Below are 27296 nucleotides of genomic sequence, written 5' to 3' on the forward strand. Positions count from 1 at the left end.
TTCATGCAGCAGTGGAGAGACCACGGGGGGAGGTGTTCATCCAGCAGTGGAGAGTCCACGGGGGGAGGTGTTCATGCAGCAGTGGAGAGACCACGGGGGGAGGTGTTCATGCAGCAGTGGAGAGTCCACGGGGGGAGGGGTCCATGCAGCAGTGGAGAGACCACGGGGGGCGGGGTCCATGCAGCAGTGGAGAGACCACGGGGGGAGGGGTCCATGCAGCAGTGGAGAGACCACGGGGGGAGGGGTCCATGCAGCAGTGGAGAGACCACGGGGGGAGGGGTCCATGCAGCAGTGGAGAGACCACGGGGGGAGGGGTCCATGCAGCAGTGGAGAGTCCACGGGGGGAGGGGTCCATGCAGCAGTGGAGAGACCACGGGGGGAGGTGTTCATCCAGCAGTGGAGAGTCCACGGGGGGAGGTGTTCATGCAGCAGTGGAGAGACCACGGGGGGAGGTGTTCATGCAGCAGTGGAGAGTCCACGGGGGGAGGGGTTCATGCAGCAGTGGAGAGACCACGAGGGGAGGGGTTCATGCAGCAGTGGAGAGACCACGGGGGGGGGGTTCATGCAGCAGTGGAGAGACCACGGGGGGGAGGGGTTCATGCAGCAGTGGAGAGACCACGAGGGGAGGGGTCCATGCAGCAGTTGAGAGACCACGGGGGGAGGGGTTCATGCAGCAGTGGAGAGTCCACGGGGGGAGGGGTTCATGCAGCAGTGGAGAGAACACGGGGGGAGGGGTTCATGCAGCAGTGGAGAGACCACGGGGGGAGGGGTCCATGCAGCAGTAGAGAGACCACGGGGGGAGGGGTCCATGCAGCAGTAGAGAGAACACGGGGGGAGGGGTTCATGCAGCAGTGGAGAGACCACGGGTGGAGGGGTTCATGCAGCAGTGGAGAGACCACGGGGGGAGGGGTCCATGCAGCAGTGGAGAGACCACGGGGGGAGGGGTTCATGCAGCAGTGGAGAGACCACGGGGGGAGGGGTCCATGCAGCAGTGGAGAGACCACGGGGGGAGGGGTTCATGCAGCAGTGGAGAGACCACGGGGGGAGGGGTCCATGCAGCAGTGGAGAGACCACGAGGGGAGGGGTTCATGCAGCAGTGGAGAGACCACGGGGAGAGGGGTCCATGCAGCAGTGGAGAGTCCACGGGGGGAGGGGTTCATGCAGCAGTAGAGAGACCACGGGGGGAGGGGTCCATGCAGCAGTGTTGAGACCACGGGGGGAGGGGTCCATGGAGCAGTGGAGAGAACACGGGGGGAGGGGTTCATGCAGCAGTGTTGAGACCACGGGGGGAGGGGTTCATGCAGCAGTGGAGAGTCCACGGGGGGAGGGGTCCATGCAGCAGTGGAGAGACCACGGGGGGAGGGGTTCATGCAGCAGTAGAGAGACCACGGGGGGAGGGGTCCATGCAGCAGTAGAGAAACCACGGGGGGAGGGGTCCATGCAGCAGTGGAGAGACCACGGGGGGAGGGGTTCATGCAGCAGTGGAGAGACCACGGGGGGCGGGGTCCATGCAGCAGTGGAGAGACCACGGGGGGCGGGGTCCATGCAGCAGTGGAGAGACCACGGGGGGAGGGGTCCATGCAGCAGTGGAGAGACCACGGGGGGAGGGGTCCATGCAGCAGTGGAGAGACCACGGGGGGAGGGGTCCATGCAGCAGTGGAGAGACCACGGGGGGAGGGGTCCATGCAGCAGTGGAGAGTCCACGGGGGGAGGGGTCCATGCAGCAGTGGAGAGACCACGGGGGGAGGTGTTCATCCAGCAGGGGAGAGACCACGGGGGGAGGTGTTCATGCAGCAGTGGAGAGACCACGGGGGGAGGTGTTCATGCAGCAGTGGAGAGTCCACGGGGGGAGGGGTTCATGCAGCAGTGGAGAGACCACGGGGGGAGGGGTTCATGCAGCAGTGGAGAGACCACAGGGGGAGAGGTTCATGCAGCAGTGGAGAGACCACGGGGGGGAGGGGTTCATGCAGCAGTGGAGAGACCACGAGGGGAGGGGTCCATGCAGCAGTGGAGAGACCACGGGGGGAGGGGTTCATGCAGCAGTGGAGAGTCCACGGGGGGAGGGGTTCATGCAGCAGTGGAGAGACCACGGGGGGAGGGGTTCATGCAGCAGTGGAGAGACCACGGGGGGAGGGGTCCATGCAGCAGTAGAGAGACCACGGGGGGAGGGGTCCATGCAGCAGTAGAGAGAACACGGGGGGAGGGGTTCATGCAGCAGTGGAGAGACCACGGGTGGAGGGGTTCATGCAGCAGTGGAGAGACCACGGGGGGAGGGGTCCATGCAGCAGTGGAGAGACCACGGGGGGAGGGGTTCATGCAGCAGTGGAGAGACCACGGGGGGAGGGGTCCATGCAGCAGTGGAGAGACCACGGGGGGAGGGGTTCATGCAGCAGTGGAGAGACCACGGGGGGAGGGGTCCATGCAGCAGTGGAGAGACCACGGGGGGAGGGGTTCATGCAGCAGTGGAGAGACCACGGGGGGAGGGGTTCATGCAGCAGTGGAGCGACCACGGGGGGAGGGGTTCATGCAGCAGTGGAGAGACCACGGGGGGAGGGGTTCATGCAGCAGTGGAGAGACCACGGGGGGAGGGGTTCATGCAGCAGTGGAGCGACCACGGGGGGAGGGGTTCATGCAGCAGTGGAACGACCACGGGAGGGGTTCATGCAGCAGTGGAGAGACCACGGGGGGAGGGGTTCATGCAGCAGTGGAGAGACCACGGGGGGAGGGGTTCATGCAGCAGTGGAGAGTCCACGGGGGGAGGGGTCCATGCAGCAGTAGAGAGACCACGGGGGGAGGGGTCCATGCAGCAGTAGAGAGACCACGGGGGGAGGGGTTCATGCAGCAGTGGAGAGAACACGGGGGGGGGGTTCATGCAGCAGTAGAGAGACCACGGGGGGAGGGGTCCATGCAGCAGTGTTGAGACCACGGGGGGAGGGTCCATGGAGCAGTGGAGAGAACACGGGGGGAGGGGTTCATGCAGCAGTGTTGAGACCACGGGGGGAGGGGTTCATGCAGCAGTGGAGAGACCACGGGGGGAGGGGTCCATGCAGCAGTGGAGAGACCACTGGGGGAGGGGTTCATGGAGCAGTGGAGAGTCCACGGGGGGAGGGGTCCATGCAGCAGTGGAGAGACCACGGGGGGAGGGGTTCATGCAGCAGTAGAGAGACCACGGGGGGAGGGGTCCATGCAGCAGTAGAGAGACCACGGGGGGAGGGGTCCATGCAGCAGTGGAGAGACCACGGGGGGAGGGGTTCATGCAGCAGTGGAGAGACCACGGGGGGAGGGGTCCATGCAGCAGTGGAGAGACCACGGGGGGAGGGGTTCATGCAGCAGTGGAGAGACCACGGGGGGCGGGGTCCATGCAGCAGTGGAGAGACCACGGGGGGAGGGGTCCATGCAGCAGTGGAGAGACCACGGGGGGCGGGGTCCATGCAGCAGTAGAGAGACCACGGGGGGAGGGGTCCATGCAGCAGTGGAGAGACCACGGGGGGAGGGGTCCATGCAGCAGTGGAGAGACCACGGGGGGAGGGGTCCATGCAGCAGTAGAGAGACCACGGGGGGAGGGGTCCATGCAGCAGTAGAGAGACCACGGGGGGAGGGGTTCATGCAGCAGTAGAGAGACCACGGGGGGAGGGGTCCATGCAGCAGTGGAGAGACCACGGGGGGAGGGGTCCATGCAGCAGTAGAGAGACCACGGGGGGAGGGGGTCCATGCAGCAGTAGAGAGACCACGGGGGGAGGGGTCCATGCAGCAGTAGAGAGACCACGGGGGGAGGGGTTCATGCAGCAGTAGAGAGTCCACGGGGGGAGGGGTCCATGCAGCAGTAGAGAGAACACGGGGGGAGGGGTCCATGCAGCAGTAGAGAGACCACGGGGGGAGGGGTCCATGCAGCAGTGGAGAGACCACGGGGGTAGGGGTCCATGCAGCAGTAGAGAGACCACGGGGGGAGGGGTCCATGCAGCAGTAGAGAGACCACGGGGGGAGGGGTCCATGCAGCAGTAGAGAGACCACGGGGGGAGGGGTTCATGCAGCAGTAGAGAGTCCACGGGGGGAGGGGTCCATGCAGCAGTAGAGAGAACACGGGGGAGGGGTTCATGCAGCAGTGGAGAGACCACGGGGGGAGGGGTTCATGCAGCAGTAGAGAGTCCACGGGGGGAGGGGTCCATGCAGCAGTAGAGAGACCACGGGGGGAGGGGTCCATGCAGCAGTAGAGAGACCACGGGGGGAGGGGTTCATGCAGCAGTAGAGAGTCCACGGGGGGAGGGGTCCATGCAGCAGTAGAGAGAACACGGGGGAGGGGTTCATGCAGCAGTGGAGAGACCACGGGGGGAGGGGTCCATGCAGCAGTAGAGAGAACACGGGGGAGGGGTTCATGCAGCAGTGGAGAGAACACGGGGGGAGGGGTTCATGCAGCAGTAGAGAGTCCACGGGGGGAGGGGTCCATGCAGCAGTAGAGAGACCACGGGGGGAGGGGTCCATGCAGCAGTAGAGAGACCACGGGGGGAGGGGTTCATGCAGCAGTAGAGAGTCCACGGGGGGAGGGGTCCATGCAGCAGTAGAGAGAACACGGGGGAGGGGTTCATGCAGCAGTGGAGAGACCACGGGGGGAGGGGTCCATGCAGCAGTAGAGAGAACACGGGGGGAGGCTGCCGCTGATGGTGGTTGGCTATTGGCCTTGCACCGACATCACCACGGACGCGTCCCCTTTAAAAAACCAACCCTCGCCGACTTGCCGTGCCACATCTGTGCCCCTCCCGCTAAATAAGCCCTCGCTCGCGTCAAGCGCGCATGCGCAAGCCAGCCCTCGCGAGTGCACGCGGGGCCTCGCGAGGACGTGGAGGAGGAGGGGGGTCCAAATTTAGCAACGGGGAAGAGGCGAGTGGTAAGCGATTCGTGCGGCGCGACTTCGAGGCTCTGAGGCGAACAGGGAGCAGGTGAGAGACATCGCCATCAAACTTGCACTCGTACGCGTCTGCGCCGCCTCGAGAGCGATCGGAGGCAAGCCGCTGGTCGCCACGCGTACGTGTTTAACTTTATTTATTAAAATTATCGCTATCCCCTCATGCCGGGGGGCGGGGAGGTTTCAATTGGCACGGCGTCGTCTTATTGTTTCACGTCGCGCTCGTGTCCGCCTTGAGGGTTTTATTCTGAATTCGTAATTTCTTACGGTTTTAAAACGCGCGCATCGCAGCTGCGACATCGCAGGGTTGTGTGCTGTAAAACACACACATTTGTGTTTGCTTTAAACGTTGATATGTTGAAGAAATAATCATCTTTATAAAAAAAATCGCCTGGCGCCGAGGTAGGCCAAGGCATGGAATTGCGAACATTGAATATTGTGCGTGACACGGATGGGTGGGAAGAACTTGGCCCCGGCCATAGCAATGTGGAATACACACACCGCACACACACCACACACAGCACACATAGCACACCACACACACAGAGCACACACACACAGAGCACACACACACAGCACACACATACACATCACACACACAGCACACATCACACACACAGCACACACCACACACACAGAGCACATACACACAGCACACACACAGCACACACATACACATCACACGCAGCACACACACAGCACACGCACACACACAGCACACACACACATCACACACACAGCACACACACCACACACACACAGCACACACAGAGCACACAGAGCACACGCACACACAGCACACACGCAGCACACACACAGCACACGCACACAGCACACACACAGCACACGCACACACAGCACACACACATCACACACACATCACACACACAGCACACACACAGAGCACACACAGAGCACACAGCACACGAACCACACACAGCACACACACAGCACACACACACACAGAGCACACACACAGCACACACAGAGCACACACACAGCACACACCACACACACACAGCACACACAGCACACACAGAGCACACGAACCACACACAGCACACACATCACGTACATTGCGTGGCTATAATTGTGTCGCGTGTGAGGGGATGAAGGCGCACGGCTGCGTTGTGATGATGCTGAGAACCCGTGGTGATGATGATGATGGGAACCCGTGATGATGATGGGAACCCGTGATGATGATGAGTGGTGATGATGGAACCGTGATGACGATGATGAGAGCCCGTGATGCTGATGATGAGAGCCCGTGAAGCTGATGATGAGAACCCGTGATGCTGATGATGAGAGCCCGTGATGCTGATGATGAGAGCCCGTGATGCTGATGATGAGAGCCCGTGATGATGATGATGAGAGCCCGTGATGCTGATGATGAGAACCCGTGATGCTGATGATGAGAACCCGTGATGCTGATGATGAGAACCCGTGATGATGATGAGAATTGTGGTGATGATGAGAATTGTGGTGATGATGAGAACCCGTGATGATGATGAGAATTGTGGTGATGATGAGAACCCGTGATGCTGATGATGAGAGCCCGCGATGCTGATGATGAGAGCCCGAGTTCTTGTCCCCGGCCAAGAGGCGTCGCCTTGAACCAGTCCGCCGCTGGGTTCGACTCCACTGGCCCACAGCACCGTGGAATTTCCATTCGTTAAGAAGAATCATGATGCAATGTTGTTGTTGTTGTTGTGCGGTGGGAGCGGTGGCGCAGCGGTGAGCGCACGCGCTGCGCCCTGAACGTCGGCGGCCTGAGTTCGAATCCCGGCTGCGGCGAACATTGGTGGGTGATGGAACGTTTCTGGTAACAGCACACACCGGTAGTGTGTTGGAGGGCAAAGCCACGACAATCTGAGACGTTTCGCCAGTAATTACAACTAGTTCCATCAACTAGCCTGAACTAGTTGTAATTATAATTAGGCGATGCTAGTTGTAATTACTGGCGAAACGTAGTAGTACTCAGATTGTAAATGTTGTGGCTTTGCTCTCCAACACACCGGCGTTGCTGTACTCGTTACGAACTGGCATGTTACCGAAATAACCAAAGAGTATGGATTCTTGCAGTCACGAAAGCTTCAAATCAAGATTGGCATGTTCTGTTTACGTGACAAACCTTACGAATTGGCCGTGTCGGGTGGTGCCGGGTTTAACGACACATTTATATATTTACGCGATCTAACCCAAAAACTAACTGCATGGATGATATTGGTCGCGGGAGCTTCCGTGTTAAATATCGGTGGGTAGTGTTTAGCTGAACCAAGACTGGTTTGGGGTCTCCCCTTCACCAATCCGCATAGGCGGGAATGGTCGGGGCCCAGGGAAAATCCCAATGTGTGCCCCCCCCCTACACCCCCAGACGCCTTAAAACTAAACCGCAATTATTACATCTGCTGACACTGGCGTTGAAAGCGTGCCGCCCCCCCAAGCACGGGGCCCAGGGCGGTCGCGCCGCGTACCCTCGTGACGGCTCTTGTCAACTCGCGTTGGTCGGCGTGGTACATGAAGCATTTGGTCAAATAGTGGCCGACACTGGTGCGTGGGTTGTATCTTTGTTTTGTTTAATACAGCGGTGGATTGAACATGGTCGGAATGTATTCCATGGTGTAATGTGGGCCCTTAGCCACGGTGTATTCTGGACTTGCAATCGAGAGGTTGCCAGTTTGATCTCCCGGCGCGGCATCTGAAACAATACTGAAGTTTATTATCTCTTCCCCCCCCCCCCACACGCTTCAGTCCTCCCAGCAATATGAATGGGTTCACCACAGGCGGTCGGCAGGTGGCGTGTGGTGGGTCAAAGTGTGGGTATCCTTCCCTCTCTCAACATGAGTCACGAGGTGCGGGATGGCCTCCACTCTACGGCATGAGGGTAGCACAGTGGCACACTGGTGCCTCGCAGCAGGATACACCTGCGTTAGATTCCCAACTCTGGCACCCTTTCTGTGTGCAATTTCCAGAGGTGTGGACTCGAGTCATGTGACTTGGACTCGAGTCAGACTCGAGTCATGAATTTGATGACTTCAGACTCGACTTGGACTTGCATAACAATGACTTTGTCCCACCTCTGGCAATTTCTATCTTCTCCCCGTATTCTGCATGGGGTTTTGTCTCCAGGGTTCTCCGGTTTCCTCTGATAGTGAAACACATGCAATGTCATTGGTGTGGGCCATACATCCCAATGCATGACCTTCCTACAACCAAAACATCTCTGACTCGCTGAAACTTTCCTGAGTTAAAAAGTTATTATCTAGCAGTGGATAGATAATGGTTGATGAAGATGGAGCCTAGGTCTGGCGATGGCCGAACTTGTACCGTGGATCGAATTTTCACATCGGCACTGCTGCATCGTTTGGGTTGTGTCTTAAGTTTTACCCACAAGGCGACAGGTTCTGTATTCGGGTTTCACTCCGTCTCGTGGTACATTAGTCCATGACTCGAGAGGCTTTCCTGACCAGAAGGCCCTCCACAGTCGTACTCTATCTCACAAGGATGTATGGTCAAACTGCTGTGTGCAACTGGGTATTTATAGGCTTCTGCATGGCCAGGTTGTGGGCGAACGTAGAAAACACACGGCAGCCTAGGTCAGCGGGTGGCTGTTGGACTGTACTGTTGTGCACCCCATCTGTGCGCCTCACCCTCCACGGTGGGGGGGAGGAGGCCTTCATCCAGCATTTGATTGTCAAATGTGTCGTACATGCACCTGGGGTTAAATTTCAGAAGATGAATAGGAACAACATTGCATCAACATTATTTTGAAGTGCTTTTGTAAATGTTGTTTTCTCAGTGCAAACTCACGAAAGAAGTTGAAAATATGACATTTTCAATTTAAACACCAATGTGAATTCATTGGTGATATACTACTCCGGGTGATCCATTTATAGATACCCCACTGATTTTTAATTACCCTCTTTCGAATGACCTCGGCTCTCGCATCATGGAATGTTCTGAGTGCATCAGACCGGTTAAGTTGGACAAAATGTTTCGGGAAGGAGTTAATCAGTGCATTTAGATTATAGTGGGCAATGTCTGGAAGTTTCGATTTAAAGCTTCCGTGACTGCAGGGATTCATATTCTTGGTTCTTTCGGTAAAGTTTTCTTGCTGTGGGTTTCACACCTGATGATGATTGCTTGTGTTGCCATCGAAACGTTGTGAGAATTGTATTGTTTTATTTTTATTATTTTATTATTTCCCTTCTACGTGACTTGACCGAAAGAACCAAGAATATAATGTCTGGAAGCTTTAAATAAAAATGTGGATTTCTCACTTAATGTCTCTCATCCAGCGGTGGATTGACAAAGGATCGCATGTACGTTTCACCTCGCGCCGCGCCTGCCAAAAGAGAGCTACCAAACACTGTACAAGAAAATCACAGTGTACCGTCACATGGAACGGTGGCAAGGGTCTGTATTTTCCTTAGTAATCGAGTAATGTCTCCTGACGTAATAGTAATCGTGTGCTGGTTGCAGCCTCGAATGCATAGCTGTTGACAACCCTGGTGTGTCCACTCTGCAATGGTAAAGGTGCAGCCCTGCAATTGCTTCGTTGCACACCTACAGCTGGCAGAAGGGCCTCCATTAGGGGGAGCTCTGGAGGGCCCTCTCTTAATGATTATTTGAGGGTGTTGACCCCCTTTCACTCAGCAACACTCTCCAATACTGATGGGACAGATCAACTTCGTCCAAATGTGTTGCGCTGCTTTCTTCAAAGCCAGGATTTGTCCCGTCGATACCCACAGGGGAAGGGATTTTCGCAACATACACGCGGGTCCACCAAGCCTCGCCTTCACAGTGCTGGATTGCAGGCCGCACGCATAGCGTACGCATCTGTGCATCAAGTTGTAAATGTTGTGGATTTACTCTCCAACACACCGGTAGGCTGAATTTGTAACTAATTGGCACGTTTTGTTTACGTGACAAACCTCTCTAATTGGCCGGAGTGGGCTTAACTGCACATTTATACTGGCGCGATTTAACCCAACAAATCTTTATTATTGGTCTCGACAACCTACGTGTCAAACTCGCATGCAAAGCCACCACTACCAGGCAGTGTCGGTCATTCCATTTACACCGCTGGGTGGAAAGAGATGTGGGGGGGGGGAGAGGAATTAAGAAACTTGAACTGTTGTTTGAACTTCCGGGGACCTCTGCAGTGGAAGCCCAGTGTGCTGACCATTACACCACGGCAACAATCCTTGCCTCAACTGCATCCCTGGCAATATCAACATTGGTGAAGGTAACAGTTGAAAACAAAATAACCTCAGCAATAAATTTCACAATTAAAATGTTTACCCTCCTCCAAGCTAGAGAAATGGTGTGTGTGTGTGAACGTGGAGCAATGTCTATTTCGGGCCAAGGGTTTCGCAACGATTGGCAAAATGTGGATATTTAAATGTCCAGATGGATCTGAAGATGACTCGTAGAAGCAGAAATGCTGTGTCAGACTCCTTGAGGTCGCATGTTCCCATTCGTCTTTCTGCCACCCAACCGTGATTTAATCATCCGGGTTCTCAAGTGCAGTGAGTTGATGGTCTAATCTCTGTGGCAAATGACTTGCGCAGAAACTCCGTCGGGTTACATGGAGACCCATTGATTTGCATAGAGATGTGTACACCTAAGCAGTGAGCCATAGAATTTACATAGAGGCCCATAGACTTACATGGGGGACCTGTGGACTCCCCATTGACAAATTGTGATTAAACTGGATAAGGATGACGATGAGGGATTGCATTGATGATTGGTGATGATTAGCCCATGCACACTAGCTGATTTAATCCCTCCATCTCCTCGGTGGTGTACCTCTCGCGACGGAGTTGGCTGCAACTCCGTCATAATTCTTGACCATCGGCCATCAACCCTTCTAGCCATGACGTGTCCTGCCCAAGGCCACTTACACAGATTGAATGATGCCATTAACCTGAAACAGTTGAGACAATGGGTGAGTTTAATAAATCATCCCCCTCCCTCCCCGCTACAGTATAAATAGCTACACCGCAGTTGATTGATGGGCAGGCCACGTATGTGGTGGTTACTTCCACGTTTTCCGAGACATCTGGCCAGCATGTAGGAGGAGGCAAACCCCTTTCTGGAGGGGCACTCCCTCGTGCTGCACTATATAGCAGAGGTGGGACAAAGTCATTGTTATGCAAGTCCAAGTCGAGTCTGAAGTCATCAAATTCATGACTCGAGTCTGACTCGAGTCCAAGTCACATGACTCGAGTCCACACCTCAGAGGTGGGACAAAGTCATTGTTATGCAAGTCCAAGTCGAGTCTGAAGTCATCAAATTCATGACTCGAGTCTGACTCGAGTCCAAGTCACATGACTCGAGTCCACACCTCAGAGGTGGGACAAAGTCATTGTTATGCAAGTCCAAGTCGAGTCTGAAGTCATCAAATTCATGACTCGAGTCTGACTCGAGTCCAAGTCACATGACTCGAGTCCACACCTCAGAGGTGGGACAAAGTCATTGTTATGCAAGTCCAAGTCGAGTCTGAAGTCATCAAATTCATGACTCGAGTCATGTGACTCGAGTCCAAGTCACATGACTCGAGTCCACACCTCAGAGGTGGGACAAAGTCATTGTTATGCAAGTCCAAGTCGAGTCTGAAGTCATCAAATTCATGACTCGAGTCTGACTCGAGTCCAAGTCACATGACTCGAGTCCACACCTCAGAGGTGGGACAAAGTCATTGTTATGCAAGTCCAAGTCGAGTCTGAAGTCATCAAATTCATGACTCGAGTCTGACTCGAGTCCAAGTCACATGACTCGAGTCCACACCTCTGCTATATAGTGGTTGCTCATCCAGCAGGAGTTGTGTTAACAAGCTACTTCAGGGCTGCACCTTTAAATGTTTGCTCACGGTTGGGTAATACGCTGGGTAGTCCTCTACTTACGATGGAGATGCGTTACGACGACCCCATCGTAAGTCAAGAATATCGTAAGTCGAAGATTGCCTAGCCTACCCAGGAGTCTTAAAGAATGGTGATAATTTAGCAAAACAAAGCATTTTACAGTACCGTACTGTATAGACTATATACTGTATGTATTTATTAATTGCAATACTGTATTCAATAGTAAAATGTAAAGTTTTTTTCAGGAAACAAATCCTATCTGCAATCAAGGTAGGAGATGCGTACATCCCGGCAGCGTCCCAACGTACAGCATCGTTGCTCGTACGCTGCTGCGTTTGCCTGTCGTATCGCTATCGCCATCATAAGATCGAAATATCGTAAGTCGGACCGTCGTTACTCGGACTACCTGTATAGCCTTCCATTGTGCTGCCATTGACTGCTGCGACTTGTGTTGTGTTGCTAATCCCCCAAGGTGTCTGTACTGGTGCCTGGCCTAAGGTGCTACCCCTAAATAAATATTGTTCAATAAATAATGAGCGAAGCTCCCCACATGGGAACCCCTGCTGTGTGCAATCTGCACACTGCACGCATGCACACTTGTGCAGTGTGTCTGTGGAGAGAGGTGGTGTAGTGGGTAGTGCGTTGCGCGAAGAGCCCATAACTCTGCATTTGATTCTTGCTCGCAGCCAATATCGGAGATGAATATTTTTGAACTTTTACTCTGGGAGTGTGTACACGTGGGTGTGGTGGTTGTGTAAGGTATGTGAGGCGGTGGCTTGTGTGTGCGCGCTGATAGTTGTGTTATGAGAGGCGGTGTAGTGGTTAGGACACTTTAATTACGATACAAACCCGGTGACCTGCGTTTATATCAGAACTAGGACAAGCCCCACCCCTAGGTCAACTCAACCCTTAAATGAGTTCCTGGTGTGATGTGTAAACATCGGCACTGGCTAAAAAAGGACAGCCGGATGTGCTGCTTGCCATACCCCCACCCCCTTGTGCATCAACGCCGGCCTTCATAGAAGCTGGCTGTAACAGAACTTTCCCCAACAAGGCTGCAGGCTCCACTGGAGATGTTTTCTTTGTTGACTTTCGGGTGTTAGAGGCTTGCTTTGTTTTCTTTGAGAAGCGTGTAGGTCGCTTGTAATCCAGCAACTTGGAGGTGAGGGGTGAGAATTGGTGGTTTGAAGAGTGATAGGAGCACTTTGTGGATGTGCATTGGTTACTGAAACCTATGTTATATTAGTAAAAAATAATATTTTTCAATCGCATAATGAGTATATTTGGTACTGGCGCTATCGTTTGTATAGCGCAGGGCGATCATCGCGAAGGAAGGCGCTCCTGTGTTTCGCAGACGGTCTGCACTAGTTTCACAGTCGGAGGGTAATGTTGCAACGCGATCTCCCGATTGAGTAATTTGCCGTGCGGTTTTATCAAAGTCGGCAATTTTGGGCCGTGACGCCGGCACGCGATGGCCTTCTCGTTCCAATTGACGTCAAGGGATCTCTTAACGTGCGCTGTGGAGCGGACGGCACATGGTCTTTATGATCACTGCACAGCGCACAGTTGGCCGGGGCAGCCGCAGAACTCGAACCACAAACCTCTGCAGCAAGCAGCATTACGCTCTACCACTCGGCCATGTCACAGCCCCTGTCGATCAGAGACTCCTCTACTTAGGATCGAGTTAGGTTCCAGAGGTCTGTTTGTAAGTCGATTTGTTCGTGAGTACAACTTTACTCTTGTCGATTCCAAACATGTTGTGCGGCATGTACACTAATCACGGGGAATGGCTTTAAAAGTAGTATAATCTCCTGTAGATGCCACTGGTTCTTCATGTTTTGGAGATGTAGATGCCACTGGTTCTTCATGTTTTGGAGATGTAGATGCCACTGGTTCTTCATGTTTTGGAGATGTAGATGCCACTGGTTCTTCATGTTTTGGAGATGTAGATGCCACTGGTTCTTCATGTTTTGGAGATGTAGATGCCACTGGTTCTTCATGTTTTGGAGATGTAGATGCCACTGGTTCTTCATGTTTTGGAGATGTAGATGCCACTGGTTCTTCATGTTCTGTAGATGTAGATGCCACTGGTTCTTCATGTTCTGGAGATGTAGATGCTATTGGTTCTTCATGTTCTGTAGAATTAGATGCCACTGGTTCTTCATGTTCTGGAGAATTAGATGCTACTGGTTCTTCATGTTCTGTAGAATTAGATGCCACTGGTTCTTCATGTTCTGGAGATGTAGATGCCACCACCGCCATCTATTGCACGGCGGTTGAACTTACGACTCGGTCTGAACAGGCAACTGGACATACGGACAGATTTGTTCGTATCTCTGAAAGTTCACAAGTCGATTGTTGATAAGTAGAGGAGTACCTGTATAATCTCGCTGCCTGAAGAGGGATTCTGGTCGTTGACGTGAAACTGCCGCCACCCCTAACTATACCTGCCTACCCCTCACTACTGCTACATGCCCCCCCCCACAACACTCACCAGCTCAACACGGAATAATGTATGCGCAGGAGGCGGCGGCAGCAGCAGCAGAATGCCTTTTAGTACCGCAGGTACGGCCACAGGCCAACTAGCATGTTACTTACGTTTGAAAAATGACCATTAGCCTAATGATTTGTATGTAATGGGGCAGCAATAATGATGAAGGCAGTGAGTTTTGCAATGGATTTCTCTTGCAGACTCTAGGGTTGGATTTGTGCTATACTTAAGGTAGGGAAAATGTGCGTAATTTAACGCAATGGCCACTGAAGCCTCACGTAAGTGACACTTTATGGAGATGTAAAGTGAATGTGTCTCTTGCACGGTTGAGAAGTAGAAAGCGCACGTAAAAATTGGATGCTGTCACAGAGGTATGACAGTTCATACCTCGCTGGACTTGCAATCCAGAGGTGGCTGCTTTCATTCCATCTCCTGGCGGCGGGATTTTTAAACAACGGTGCAAGATTCTTAAACCCCTCCCCGATCACCACTCAGGAGTGTAAATGAGCGCACGCCACTGTTCGTCTATGATAGGCAGGTGCCGTGTGGTAACTTTAATGTGGAGGAGTGGGCCAAATGCCCTCTCGTGGAGGTTTTTCTGCCAGCAGTGGCATGAACAAGCAGTTTGCATAGCTGCACATTTACCTTTATAAACAGTCATAAATGAATGAAATAATTTGTATATATAGAGGACTACGGAGCTTTGGCAATTGTTAGTAGCGTAGGTTCACCGCCTGGCTGTCTTCCAGCTTATCTGTAGGTCCCTCGGCGATTGTGTGATTGCAATTTGCATGAATTACGCTGTATACATAACAAAAAAAGCTGTTATTCTCACGTACTTATTGCATTTTAATATAATAGGATTTTTAGTTATTTAAGTGGGATCATTTTTGTCTTTGCGGAAGTAACTGGGTTCGGTTTGGAATATGGATATAACCTGGGCCCACCCTACCTCTGAACTAGTATTTTTGAGGACACGGGTGTTTTGAGGATGCACTGTGAAGCCACTTCTTGTCCCCACAGCTGTAATGGGGGAGCTCTGTTTGCTGATTTAAGTCTGGCTTGGGCCTGGGGGTGGGGGGGGGCAACTTTAGAGAAAAAAAGCAGCTTGCAACCTGGGATGTCCACCTACGCACACCTCAATCTTGCCAGGGGCTTGTGTCACCTATAACAGTTCTTTATTTTTCGTAACCCTATTCGGTATTTTGCACCTCATGCTACTGAGACTCACCTGGTGTCCTGAACCTTCCAGCCAGACATTGTGTTTGTACGGACGGCAGTGGGGCGGACAGGGTGGTCCAGTGGTAACAATAACACTTGCACCCCACACAGCAAGAGGGTGTTGGGGGGGCCTGGGTTCGACTCCGAACGCGGGTGCCTTTCTGCGGCGTTTCCTACGCTTTGTCGCCGAGTCCGTAGTTCAGCGCTACGGACTCGGCGACTGGAATTCGATTCCTGCTCCCGGGCAACATCACGAGTGACGAATGTCCGAATCGTTTTTTTGGGCGGCTTTTCTAAGTCGCCGACTCGGTGGTCTTCTCGTGCAACGCGTAAACATCACCACTGGGGGAGATGATGGCGGCCGAGCTTGGCGCTGACCACTTTTCCTTATTTGTGCCTTCTCGGCCCTCACAGTTGCTCGAAAAACAACACTTAACCTCGACTGGTTAAGGTTAAAGGGGAATCTTTTCCCCGTGCGAGTGTTGCGTGGCGTTTTTACGTTCTCTCACTCTCTTGCTGTTTTGCACGGGTTTCCTCCCGAGTTCTGCAGTTTCGTCCCATGGCAAAAAAACACACATACGGTGTAACTGATATTTGCCAAAACATCTCACTGCTGAAAGATTACCTGCAGATTACTCAATTCGGGTCTCACATGCCAACATCTGCCCCCTTTCCTGCGACGGCTTTGCAGGACCCTCCTGAAAAAGTGTCTTGAGAATCTTGAGTCTTTTTTTGTGGGAACAAGTGTCATATTGATAAACATATTTACATGTGCATTCGCTTTATGATAGAAATAATGTGTAATATAGCAATCTATTGCCTTTCCAGACCGGTATTACCAAGCTTCATTTGACTCTGATGGCGGGACCGTGGGCTACAGAATAAACGGAAATAAAAATGGCAAATAATTATTTATTTTTGGCGACTCCGTCCCACCACTTACATAAATGCTGCGACCCACCTGGCGCGGATCATTCTGTTGTCACGTCGTGTCCAAGCGCAGCAGCGAGGATGAATGCACAGAAGAGCTGAACAAGCGAATGCACTGCTTGTTCGGGTATGGGCAGGATCACAAGTCTTACCCAAAGCTGCTCAAACTGCCTACACGACTTAAGTCCTCTATTAGTCATCACGGTTTGCACAAAACAGTGAAACTGCTCTCTTATCTTCATTATTATTTGTGACCTAACAATGTCTGCAGCCAGGATCAATCGATGACAATCCTATTACCTGCAGATATTTAACAGATGAGATGCGTTGCACCGTTAATTCCTCCTCGTTGATAATACTTCTCTTGTCCGTATGCATCTGTGCAGATAGGTTTTTTTTTGCGGTTAAGCCATCGTCCCCACATACCGCTCGTATCAATGCGGATAAGGGGAGCGGCGACCCAATACTCTGTTACAATATGAGCAGCGCATTGAAAACGCGTACTATTTTATATGTACTGTTCACAATCCACACTGAGAAACGCGATGATTGACGGAGGGGTGTAAATAATTTTTTCGATAGTGTAATTAAATAGAGGTACTTTTCAGTTTTAAAGGCGTAGTTTAACAAGACAACACTTGCCACCATCCTTCAAACCCATTGGTGAAAAAGAGCAAAGTTGTTGTTCACATTATAATATAATGTTTATGTGAGAGCCGGGGGCTTACGGGACCGCAGGGTCCCGCCATGAGGTTCATTTGTTTAAGGCAAATTATGGACTGAGTTCAACCTTCTGCGTCTCATAAGCAGAATTAGGCTTGTTAAATAATTTATACTGGATTCACAGATAGTATTGGCAAGAGCAGCAGCAGCATCTGCTGCTTGTTACAAAGAAATAAATTCAATAACGTACAGACAGATACACGTGTCATTTCAGTGCAAGAGAAAGTCGGCTGGCAGGCTAAAGGGAAGTAAAACAAAATCGATAGCATACAAGACAGAAAGAGAAGTGGCTTGATGTCGAAATAGTGCACACGCACGAGAGAGAGAATCAGGGCCGTGGAGACAGCCAAGGGAGACGGAGAGTGAAGGTGGTTTGTGATTGCCACCTAGCTTGAAGGTAATTTTCACGCCGTGTAATCATCGGCCGCGAGCGAATGATGGCGCGGGTACTTGGACGTTGGCTTCGCGAGGGGTGAAGTGCACCGCTATGTCAGAGTAGAAATTCCTTCTCCCCCCCCCCCTCCTCCCAGGCAGTTTCAGTGGGAGTTGAACCTTTGGTTCATGGCGAACAGGCCAAGCGGTCTGTTTGTCCATCTGTCTACCAGTCCTTTTGTGCGTCTGTATATTCCTCTGTAGGTCAGCTCCTCTGTCATTCCATTCATTTTAGCTGTCTGTCTGCTTTGCTTGTCATACTGCTTGCTTGTTCATCTGTATGTCTGCCTGTCTATCAGCCGGTGTGCCTGCCTGTCTCTCTCACTCCGTGTGTCTCTCTTCATCAGTTGTTCTGTCTGCCTGTCCGTTACAGCAGATGCATTTCGCTGTCCTTCAGTTTATCTCTCTGTTCATCACTCTACCTCCCTGCATCTATCTATCCATCCATCTCCCGGTCTGCCCATCTCTCGCTTCCATCGGTCCATATACCGCGTGGAGCCGAGTGCCTGGACGGGGCGTGGCTGAGAGATGGCCTGCGTGATTACACGGTCTCGCTCGCTCCGCGTGGTTGCTCCCCCTCGCTGCCAAAGCCGGCGGTCACCGCCGTGTGACCCGGTTTGACCGGTCTTGCCGGTGACCTTCACGGCGAGAGCCACCCCACGACTTAAACCCAGAGTCGGAGACCTCCGCTACAAGATCATATCTCCTAACCTGTCGGTGCATTGAACATGACTGTCCTGTATTGTGATAGTGATGATGTCGAGTTTAGTTTCTAAAGATGTGTTTTGTGTACAGTCGGTGGTCAGTCACTCCCTCATTGCTCTTCTATCGCTACTGCCATGATTGCTGTTCCTGTGAACTTCACTCATGGCTTTCTTCATCCATGTTTGAGGGCTCTGTCTACTGGAACTGAATTATTTCATCTCATCTATACCTTGTTCAACAAATTGTATCAAGTGGCATCACTTTTGTGAGCCAGAAGACCCAAATAGGTGGGGCTGTGGTGGCTATGCGTGTCGCCTCCTCGGAGGAGGCTCGTGATGTACACTCCTGGGCAGTTGCAGGATAGTCGGCCTCCAACAACGACTCAGGGCAGAGGAGCGATGCTCACAACAACGAGCGGCGCGCCGGGCAGCTGAAATGCAGCAAGTTGGCACATTCAGGGGTACAGCTGGTGCATCTGCCAGTCATCTAAGTCAGCCAACCCATGGCCCCTGGGTTTGTCTTGTGACCTCCTGTCATTGAGCCTTTGACACTTCACGTGACCTCAAGGTCCACCTGGCCTGGCACCTTTGCCGTGGTGACATCACCGTCACTAGGTGGCGAGTGGAGGGTATTGGTATTGGCCTGTAACCCAGCACTGTGGAGGTTGCGAGGGTTGGTAGATCACATACCGATGTTGTGAAACTCCCTTTCCCAGAGGCGTCGAGGAGGTGTGCCATACCCTGGGTCAGTATGGTTTAATCTCCAATATGTTTCCATCTGTACAGGATCGAGTGTTTCCCTAATTGCTGTAGAAGTTTATAGGTCTCTGTGCGGGTTAATGAGCCTCTATGTAAATCTATTTGTGACTGGGATGAGACCACGAACTTGCTACCCTTGAGAACCCATTTTAATCACAGCTTAGACTTTGTGAATCTGTGGCTCTCTGTGAGTGGGTCTCTCCTTGAGTCTTGGGCTCTGTGTGAGTCTGTGGGCTCTGTGTGAGTCATTGCTGACTGTGCTGAGACATCAACTCTCACTGCACTAGAGAACCTGGTTTAACCGCAGGCAGCGGCTGCAAACTGGAATCCAACTCAGGTTCTGAGTGGTGCTGGCTCTGCGCTCTGACCTCACCCGGCCGCCAACCCCCGATGCAATTTTTTTTTCATCACGTGTGAGTGCCCGGAGAGAACCTACAAAATATCCCAGAAGATAACCCTTAAATGGTTTTGCTGTACAGGTGTGTAAGGAACCTAATTGCTATATTGTAATCCCATGAGCACCTCGCTTTCCAGCAGGTTTGGAAGTGTCACAGATCTACACGTGACTCACCAACCCTTGTAGCTGTGTTTCGTATCATTACTATTACTCGTTTGGTATTATTATTGTCTTGTGTTTGTGGTTTGCTTTATTCTCGATACAAATGACGATTCACTTCAAAAAGTTCTCCGGTTGCAGTTCACTCAAACGTAAGCGTGCCTGAGTGTCCTAACTTTAAAATCTATAACACTTATAATGCGTATGCTGTCAGAAGATCAATGACGTGTAAACGATAATGTGTGGGATCCTGTCCATGGTGTCATGGACTTGAAATTCAGACGTCGCCAGTTCGAGTCTCTCTCCCGGCACCGCAGTTGCAAGCTTCTTAAATCCCTCCAAATACCACTGCCTCTGTCCACGCGGCAACTTGAAATGGAGTTTCTGCAGTTTAAGTCAATTGGCACACCGCGTGTGGTGGGGTAAAGTGTGGGTAACTCCTACCTCTTCCAAGATGTCAGAGTGGAAGATTAGGCCAAATGCCCACTTGTGCATCATAGCAATATAGGCCGTGGTTCGATTCCCAACTTGGGTGCTTCTCTGTATGGAGGCTGTACATTCGACTGCTCTGCAGAACGTGAGTTTGAGTGAGAGTGGGAATGTGGTGTTGGTATGTTCTCCCGCTGTCCTGCGTGGGTTTTGGCCAAGCTTCCCAATTGCCTGAAAACTACTTAATGGGTATTGCACACAGCAACATGGCAGAACCCTCCTAAAGAAGTGTTTTAACTAAAATCTAAACTATTTTTTATTTTACCAGGTAAGGCTCACTGAGCTATGTAGTTCTTCACCATTGGTACCTCATTTGCCAGTAAAAAACATGATAATAGGTTTTTTACCCTTTTATCTGGCAACAAAACTGACACCTTTTTTACGAGGAGTCATGTTTGCATAGACCACAATACCTGCAGTCATAATGCAAACAAAAAACATAACTCTGATAATGTATGCACTGTCCTTGAAGTTGATTGGTCCACACCCGAGACGGCTTTCCTTAGAGCCTAGTCTCACATGGGTTGGACCAGATGACGCCAAAAGGCGCACAACTCAAGGACAATGCACCATCAGAGTATGAGAGCTCGGGGTAAGCATTTATACCATTGGTACCTCATTTGCCAGTAAAAAATATGATAATTGGTTTTTTACCCTTTTATCTGGCAACAAAACTGACACATTCTTTGAGGCGTCATGTTTGCATTGACCACAATACCTGCAGTCATAATGCAAACAAAAAACATAACTCTGATAATGTATGCACTGTCCTTGAAGTTGATTGGTCCACACCCGAGACAGCTTTGCTTTCCTTTAGAGCCTATTCTCTCCCCCGAGCTCTTCTTCAGACGTGGACTGGCCACAAATCATAGCCCAACGAAGTGGCTCATCACATGGAAATGTTTCGCAGCCAAATACTCTTGACACTTGTTTCTAAATGTGGAGGGAACAACCCAGAGGACCCGGAGAAAAATCTGTGGGGCCACGGAGAGAACATGCAAACTCCAAATATACAGGCATCAGGGTTCGGATCAAACCCACGACCTCCTGTATACCGGGCGACGTAGTTAACATCTTGCCACCGTCGCGCCTCAGTGAGGCTCTCCTGGTTCGGCGAGTGTCGTGTAACGTGAATAATAAAAACAAATACACTTCCCCATATCTATCTCCATAAAAAATGTTTTGTACCCATCCCATTGACCACACTGCCTTCTCGTATCGGCCTTTTCGTCAACAGTGCCGTGAGAAAGCAGTTGCTGGGCTTGCACCCTCTGCCTGCCTAGAGTAGTTTCACCATGCGTCGCGGCAATTCTGAAAAGCGTCGCAGTCGGTCGTTAGCGCGCACGCATCGTCGACTCTGGGTTCGTAGCAGTCTGGACCAAAGTCCTCCTTGCGTTGCGGTCCCTATCTCGGGCACCCTCGTGATAACGGATCTCCTTGGCTACACTTTCCCGTTATCAGGTGGGTGCGCCGCCGCCATTCCCCGGCCGCCTCGGGGCGTTCATCTATTCCTGGGGACCTTCCTGCTACTCGGCGTGCAAAGGGATTCTGTGCGGTTGGCGAAGCAGCCATCATGCGCTTCTGCATGAGTGTGCATGTGTGTGTATCTGTGTATCTTGGCCACATTAATCGAATTTTTATTTGAGGGTCGCCACTGAAATGTTGAAGATCTGCAGTTGAGACCAAACGTGCTGTGAGCATCGCGGACCTGATAGTGGTGAACGTAGCTAGACTCGAGGGTGAGTTTTGTTAAGCCTGTGTGAAGACCGGTGGGGAAGGACGAAATTTAGTAGTCCAGGGTGTCAAGGAGGACGGAGATGAATTACATATTTTAGCGGTGCAAGATGTGTGGGGAAAAGAGCAGCGGTGAGGGAGCAGGGTCCACTGCTAAGCCCAGTCCCCTTGGGTCTCGGTGCCCTCTGCACAATGGGGCCCATCCCCTCTGGTTTGTAAACAACCCCCCATGAGTGGTTGTAGTTGTAGATATCAGGCCTTGCCGGTGCGTTTAGCCCAGAGGAAAGGTATGAAGCATGTTAACAGCCTGTTCATTGAAGGGAATCCACTCCGAAAGTGTGCCAGAATTAATTATAATGTGCGCGCTCGCTAGTGTGAGTGGCCTTCATAGGTACTGCTCGCTCACAGCACTTTACCCAAGCAGCCTGTGTAGGCGACACAGGGGATCCTTGTCTTTGAGTTTGCATCTGTGTGTCTGTAAATGGCACTGTTTTTACATGTGTGTGTGTCTACGTGTATCTGTATGTTTGTGAGCAGATATGTCTGTGCTGGGAATGATGGCGTAGTGATTCGTGCACCTTTCCTCGAACCTGGTGACCTGGGTTCAATTCCCACTCACAATTTTTATGATTTTTATCTGAACCGATTCTGGGCCTCCACTAGGTCAGTTCAGCTTTAATAAGAACCTGGTGTGGTGTGTGAACCATCAGCACTGGGGAGAGATGAAGGCAGCCGGGCGTGGTGCTGGCCACACGGATCTTGTGCCCCATGTCAACCTTAATACGCGCTCACGTTAACACGTAGTAGGCTTTGAAGACCAATATTATTCATAATCAAGGTTTTTCGGTTCGATCGTGTAAATATAAATGTGTCGATAACCCACCGCCACCCTACACGGCCAATTAGTAAGCTTTGTCATGTGAACAAAACATGTCAATTAGTTGCTTGTTTCGGCACACTGCTGTGATGGAAAGTGATCCCACAACGCCGTTTCGCTGGCGATTACAACCAGCTTCATCGGGTGGTTTGCCAGAATTGGGAAGAAGTCTTCCAGCTTCTTGTCTTGAAGAGTCGGGAACCGCGACCGCAATTGGCATTGAATTCCTGGTGGCTACTGAAAGCAATCCGAGATTTTAAGGATAGGATATTTTAAGAAACGAAATGAATGCAATAAATGTGCATAATTCGTACGGGAGTTCATTCATTGCTTTAACAATGATGTCATCTCTGAGCAAGTTGAACCTTACAATTCAATGGGACCACCGGGTGAGGGGGGTATTGGTCACATTGCGCTGCCCCCCCCCCCCCCCCCCGCTTGGATCTGCCACAGTGCCAGTGTGAAAGTGTAGGCCAAATATCCTGTGAAGAGAGAGGATCTAGCAGTTTAAATGGGTACACCACACTCAATCGGCAGATCACGTGTGTGGTGGTGGGGGTAAGCCATCCAGCCAGCTTGGAAGAGTAGGCCAAAGTGATCCTCCGAGAGGGTGGAGGGACCTCTACCAATTGGCGGTGGCGTGAGTGTGCAAATCACAGGGCTGTACCAACTGCACCCGTCGCCAGCGGCGGGGGGGGGGGACGAGGAGGGGGTCGTGAAGACGAACTCATTGCAGTTTGAAAGCAGTGGCTAACAAGCGCAGAGTTTGGACGTGCGGTTTGGGTGGCTAATTTTGCCGAAAAATAGGCCCTGCTGCGTTAGTGATTTTAATGGGGCGGGGGGGGGGGTGACCTTTTTGTGATTGCAAGTGCTGAAGGTTAAAGGGATATTTTTTTGTTTACTCTGAAATATCGGCTTGTGCAAGGCCAAATGTTGTAGCCGTTTTCAGTGCGATGGCTTGGACAAGTCGTGGGTTTGATTTGGGGGGGGGGGGGGGGAGGGCCCCTCTCCTCCTCCCCTCGGGGTCCTAAGCAGAACTTATTTTTGTGCCCCCCCCCCCCCTCATTTCTCTCAGTTTATAAAATCCTATTGAGATGAGGGAATAACAAATGAAGACAAAACCATTGCAGTTTGAAAGCGCTGGCTAACGAGCACGCAGTTTGCGCGGCAAATTTAGCGGGAAAATAGGCCCTGAATGCGTTAGTGATTTTAATGGGGGGTGGGGGGGGTGGTGGCCTTTTGTGATTGCAAGTGCTGAAGGTTAAAGGGGTATTTTTTGTTTACTCTGAACTATCGGCTTCTGCAGGGCCAAATGTTGTAGCCGCTTTCAGTGCGATGGCTTGGACAAGTCGTGGGTTTGCTTGTGGAGGGAGGGGGGGGGGTGGGAGGGCTCTTCTCCTCCTCCCCTCGATTGGGGGCCCTGAGCAAATATTATTTTTGTGCCCCCTCTCCCATTTCTCTCAGTTTATAAAATCCTATTGAGATGTGGGAATGAAAAATGTAGATTTAAGTAAAGGCATGGTCCTGCAATTGCGTGCTGGTGCCACTTGGTGGAAGAAGGGCCTCCACTGGAGGCAGCTGTTAGAGAGTCGCTCTGCAGGGGGTATCTTTGGCCTATTCTTCCACACTGACCAGACATCTTGTAAGAGGTGTTAATCTCCCCACGGCATGCGATCTGACGATTGACGAACTGTGATGAACCCGTTTCCACTGCTGAGTGGAGGGACGGCAGGCAGAGGGGGGTCCGCATCGTTTCCACTGCCGAGCCGGGAGTTTGACCTCCTGTGTCCTTATCCATTTTGTGTACAAGAACAGAGAGGGTGGTCGGATGGGAGAAGGGAGATGCAGACAAGTTGGCGGTGAGAGAGAGATCACAGTAATTGTGCGATTTATGTTGATTAGCCTATTGTATTGTTCAGAATTTCTAATATTGTATTGTTTAGAATTTCTAATCCTTTCCAGCTCGGAGCCCGCTTGCTTGCCCGTCGCCACATGTAAAGCCTTGTTGTAGCTGCTCTCTCGCTAGTTCAGCAGTTCCACTGTTGGATTATATTTTTTCCGCCTGAGGACGACCGCTTGTGTTGCGATCGAAACGTCGTGATTTATTTTATTTTCTACCCACGTGACTTTACCAAAAGAACCAAAGAGTGTGGATTCCTGCTTCAAATCAAGATATCATTTCTAATTGGAGCTAATAGTTACCGCGCCGATATATTTGGATCTGGTGCCCCCCGTGAGCCACTTGTGTGCCTTTGCTTGGTATAACTGTTGCTTCTCATCCACCACTGGAGGTTACACAGGCAGGCCACAGCGTGCCTTCGCAACCTCACCCCCGACACGTTGTTCCTCGGTAATAATATTCTGCCCCTTTTTAACATTTTCTATTGCCTTTTCACAATTCCAATTTGTACTGCTGTTGGTGTCTTATAATGAGATGAGGGCCTCCCCCCCCCCCCCACCCCCATGGGCGTTACAGGGATGGCCCCCGGTGTCTCGGTAGAGCCAGCTCAGCGCTGTGACCTCTGCGCCACCTCTTGAGCGAAAAACCAAACGTAACGTGGTAAATGTTATTTTGTGTGTGCGTACGGTCATTTTGGGTAGAGGTTAGGGCCCCGCGCTACGAACTCGGCAACCCGAGTTCGATTCCCGCTCACGGTCAACACCAGTGGCGATGATCTGAACCGGTCATGGGTCTCCCTTGGGTCTACTAGTCTGAATTGAGTACCTGGTGCGATGTGTAAATATTACCACTGGGGAGATGAAGGCGATCGGGTGTGGTGTTGGTCAACCATCCCTTCGTGTGTCGTTCTGGCCTTTATAGGTGTTCGCTAACGGCGCTTGCCCTCACAGTCATTGGTGACCGCACTGAGGCCATAAACTCGCTACAGTTGAGAAACCCGGTTCAATAACAGCTCTATCAACGTGGAGCCGTGGGTCACTGTGCGAGTTCGTGGGTCGTTGCGTAAGTCATTGGTAACTGGGCTGTGATCATCAACTCGCTACACTTGAGGAACTCCGTTTATTCAGTTTATGTGTCGGTGGCAGTGGCGCATAGCACCACTGGCAAAAGCACAACACATTCGTGAATTACACTGCCCCTTAAAGTAAAAAATGTATAATTAGATGTTATGTTCTCCCCCTGTTCTGCAAAGAAACTGACCCTGCATATTGTACTGCGATATAAGAAACTTCCGCTATTCTGCAGCGACACTGACCAGTCGGCTGTAGGGCATTCTCAGTTTATTGTCGAGACGCAGTGGGTGCCCTTTTAGAGTACAGTATACAGGAGTACAGTACAGACTATCGCTAGCGCCACCGCTCGGCAGCGTCCTGAACCTCCCGTAAACAACGCACCCATCATAAGCGCACGCACGGGAAGGTGCCAGATGGCTGTCGGGATTTTTTGGGAATAAATGAACAAATATTTGTGTTTTCCGTCCATGGCAAACGCCGGTAAATAGAATCTTGCGGATGTCAAAGTGGCGGATAATCACGTCGCTCTTGCTGCGAATGAGGCTCATCCTGGCCTCTTGAGTTATTTTTTCACCTGGATCGTCAAAGCAAACAGACCTGTTCTTTACCTGAGGACGGCTGCTTGCTTTGTGGCCGTAACGTCGTCATCATCATCTTCCTAGCGTTGTTCCCGCTGTGGCGCAGGGTCCGCTTTTCGGCATTGTCTTCTCCATTTGGCTCGGTCCAGGGCATCTTCAGGGGATGCGTTGACCGTCTTCATGTCTTCCTTTATTCGATCCATCCATCGCTTCTTCGGACGTCCGCGTGGACGGCGGCCCTCTGGCTCAATACGCACGGCAGTCTTGGCCACTGATGACTCTTCACTTCGCATCACATGGCCGTACCACCGAAGCCTTGCCGAAACGTCGTGAGAATTGTATTTTATTTTGTTTTATTTTTATTATTTTATTGTTTCCCTTCTACGTGACTTTACCGAAAGAACCAAGAAGATGAATCCCTGCAGTCACGAAAGCTTTAAATCGAAATTTAAACTGGAAGCATTCAACAATCGTCTGCTCTCACCTCTCGTGTTTCTGCCCTTCGTCTCCCTGAGCCGCGTTTTTCGGCTTCGTGTCTCAACCCCAGCCGGGCAGAGATCCCCCGTGGTTTGCTTCCGAATTGATTTCGCGACAATGATCTAATTTTGACTTCGTCCAACGTTTAAAGGAGTAAAAAAAACGCCGCTGCTGTTGTTTTATTGAACAGCAGCAGCAGCAGCGTGCGTATGACCAGATCGCCTAGAATGTATGTTGAACTTCTTTCGCACAGTACATAGCCAATCGCGTTAATCGGAGGTGCGGGGAAAGGACAACAAACTAAGCACAAAAAGCAGTTCTTAATAAATTAGCTCTCAATCTAGATTTCAAAGTGCATAGCTCCAGTGGCTTTCCGAGTATCATCAATCCACGTTTCTCTCTTCCTGTCCATTTGTTTACCTGTATAGCCCCCCAATCTCTGCTGACATTCTAATGCCGCGTGCGTAGAGACCAGCAGTGTTTTGTTTTGCATTCTTGTTGCTGCTGCTGCCGTTGTCTCCCAGCTCTGGTTTACTGCTGCTACGTATTCATTGCAACACGCTACGCCACCAGGGCCTTATCACAG

General features: G+C 51.6%; 1 protein-coding gene across 3 annotated transcripts in view; it reads left to right on the top strand.

Annotated features, from left to right (window-relative positions):
* The first annotated feature begins 4869 nt into the window (after positions 1-4869).
* Positions 4870-27296, top strand: part of LOC133360057 (uncharacterized protein C1orf21-like) — a 35766-nt gene continuing 13339 nt past the window's right edge. For 2 of the 3 annotated variants that reach the window (XM_061578638.1, XM_061578640.1), the window contains exon 1: positions 4870-4934. The gene's annotated coding sequence lies outside the window, so the exon portion shown is untranslated. Of the gene's footprint in view, positions 4935-4997; positions 5020-27296 lie in introns of those variants that run through there. The other variant, XM_061578639.1, reaches the window with a different exon arrangement.

Source organism: Lethenteron reissneri, chromosome 67, assembly GCF_015708825.2.
Source record: "Lethenteron reissneri isolate LAM-NWPU_2019-01 chromosome 67, ASM1570882v1, whole genome shotgun sequence".
Classification (NCBI taxonomy): domain Eukaryota; kingdom Metazoa; phylum Chordata; class Hyperoartia; order Petromyzontiformes; family Petromyzontidae; genus Lethenteron; species Lethenteron reissneri.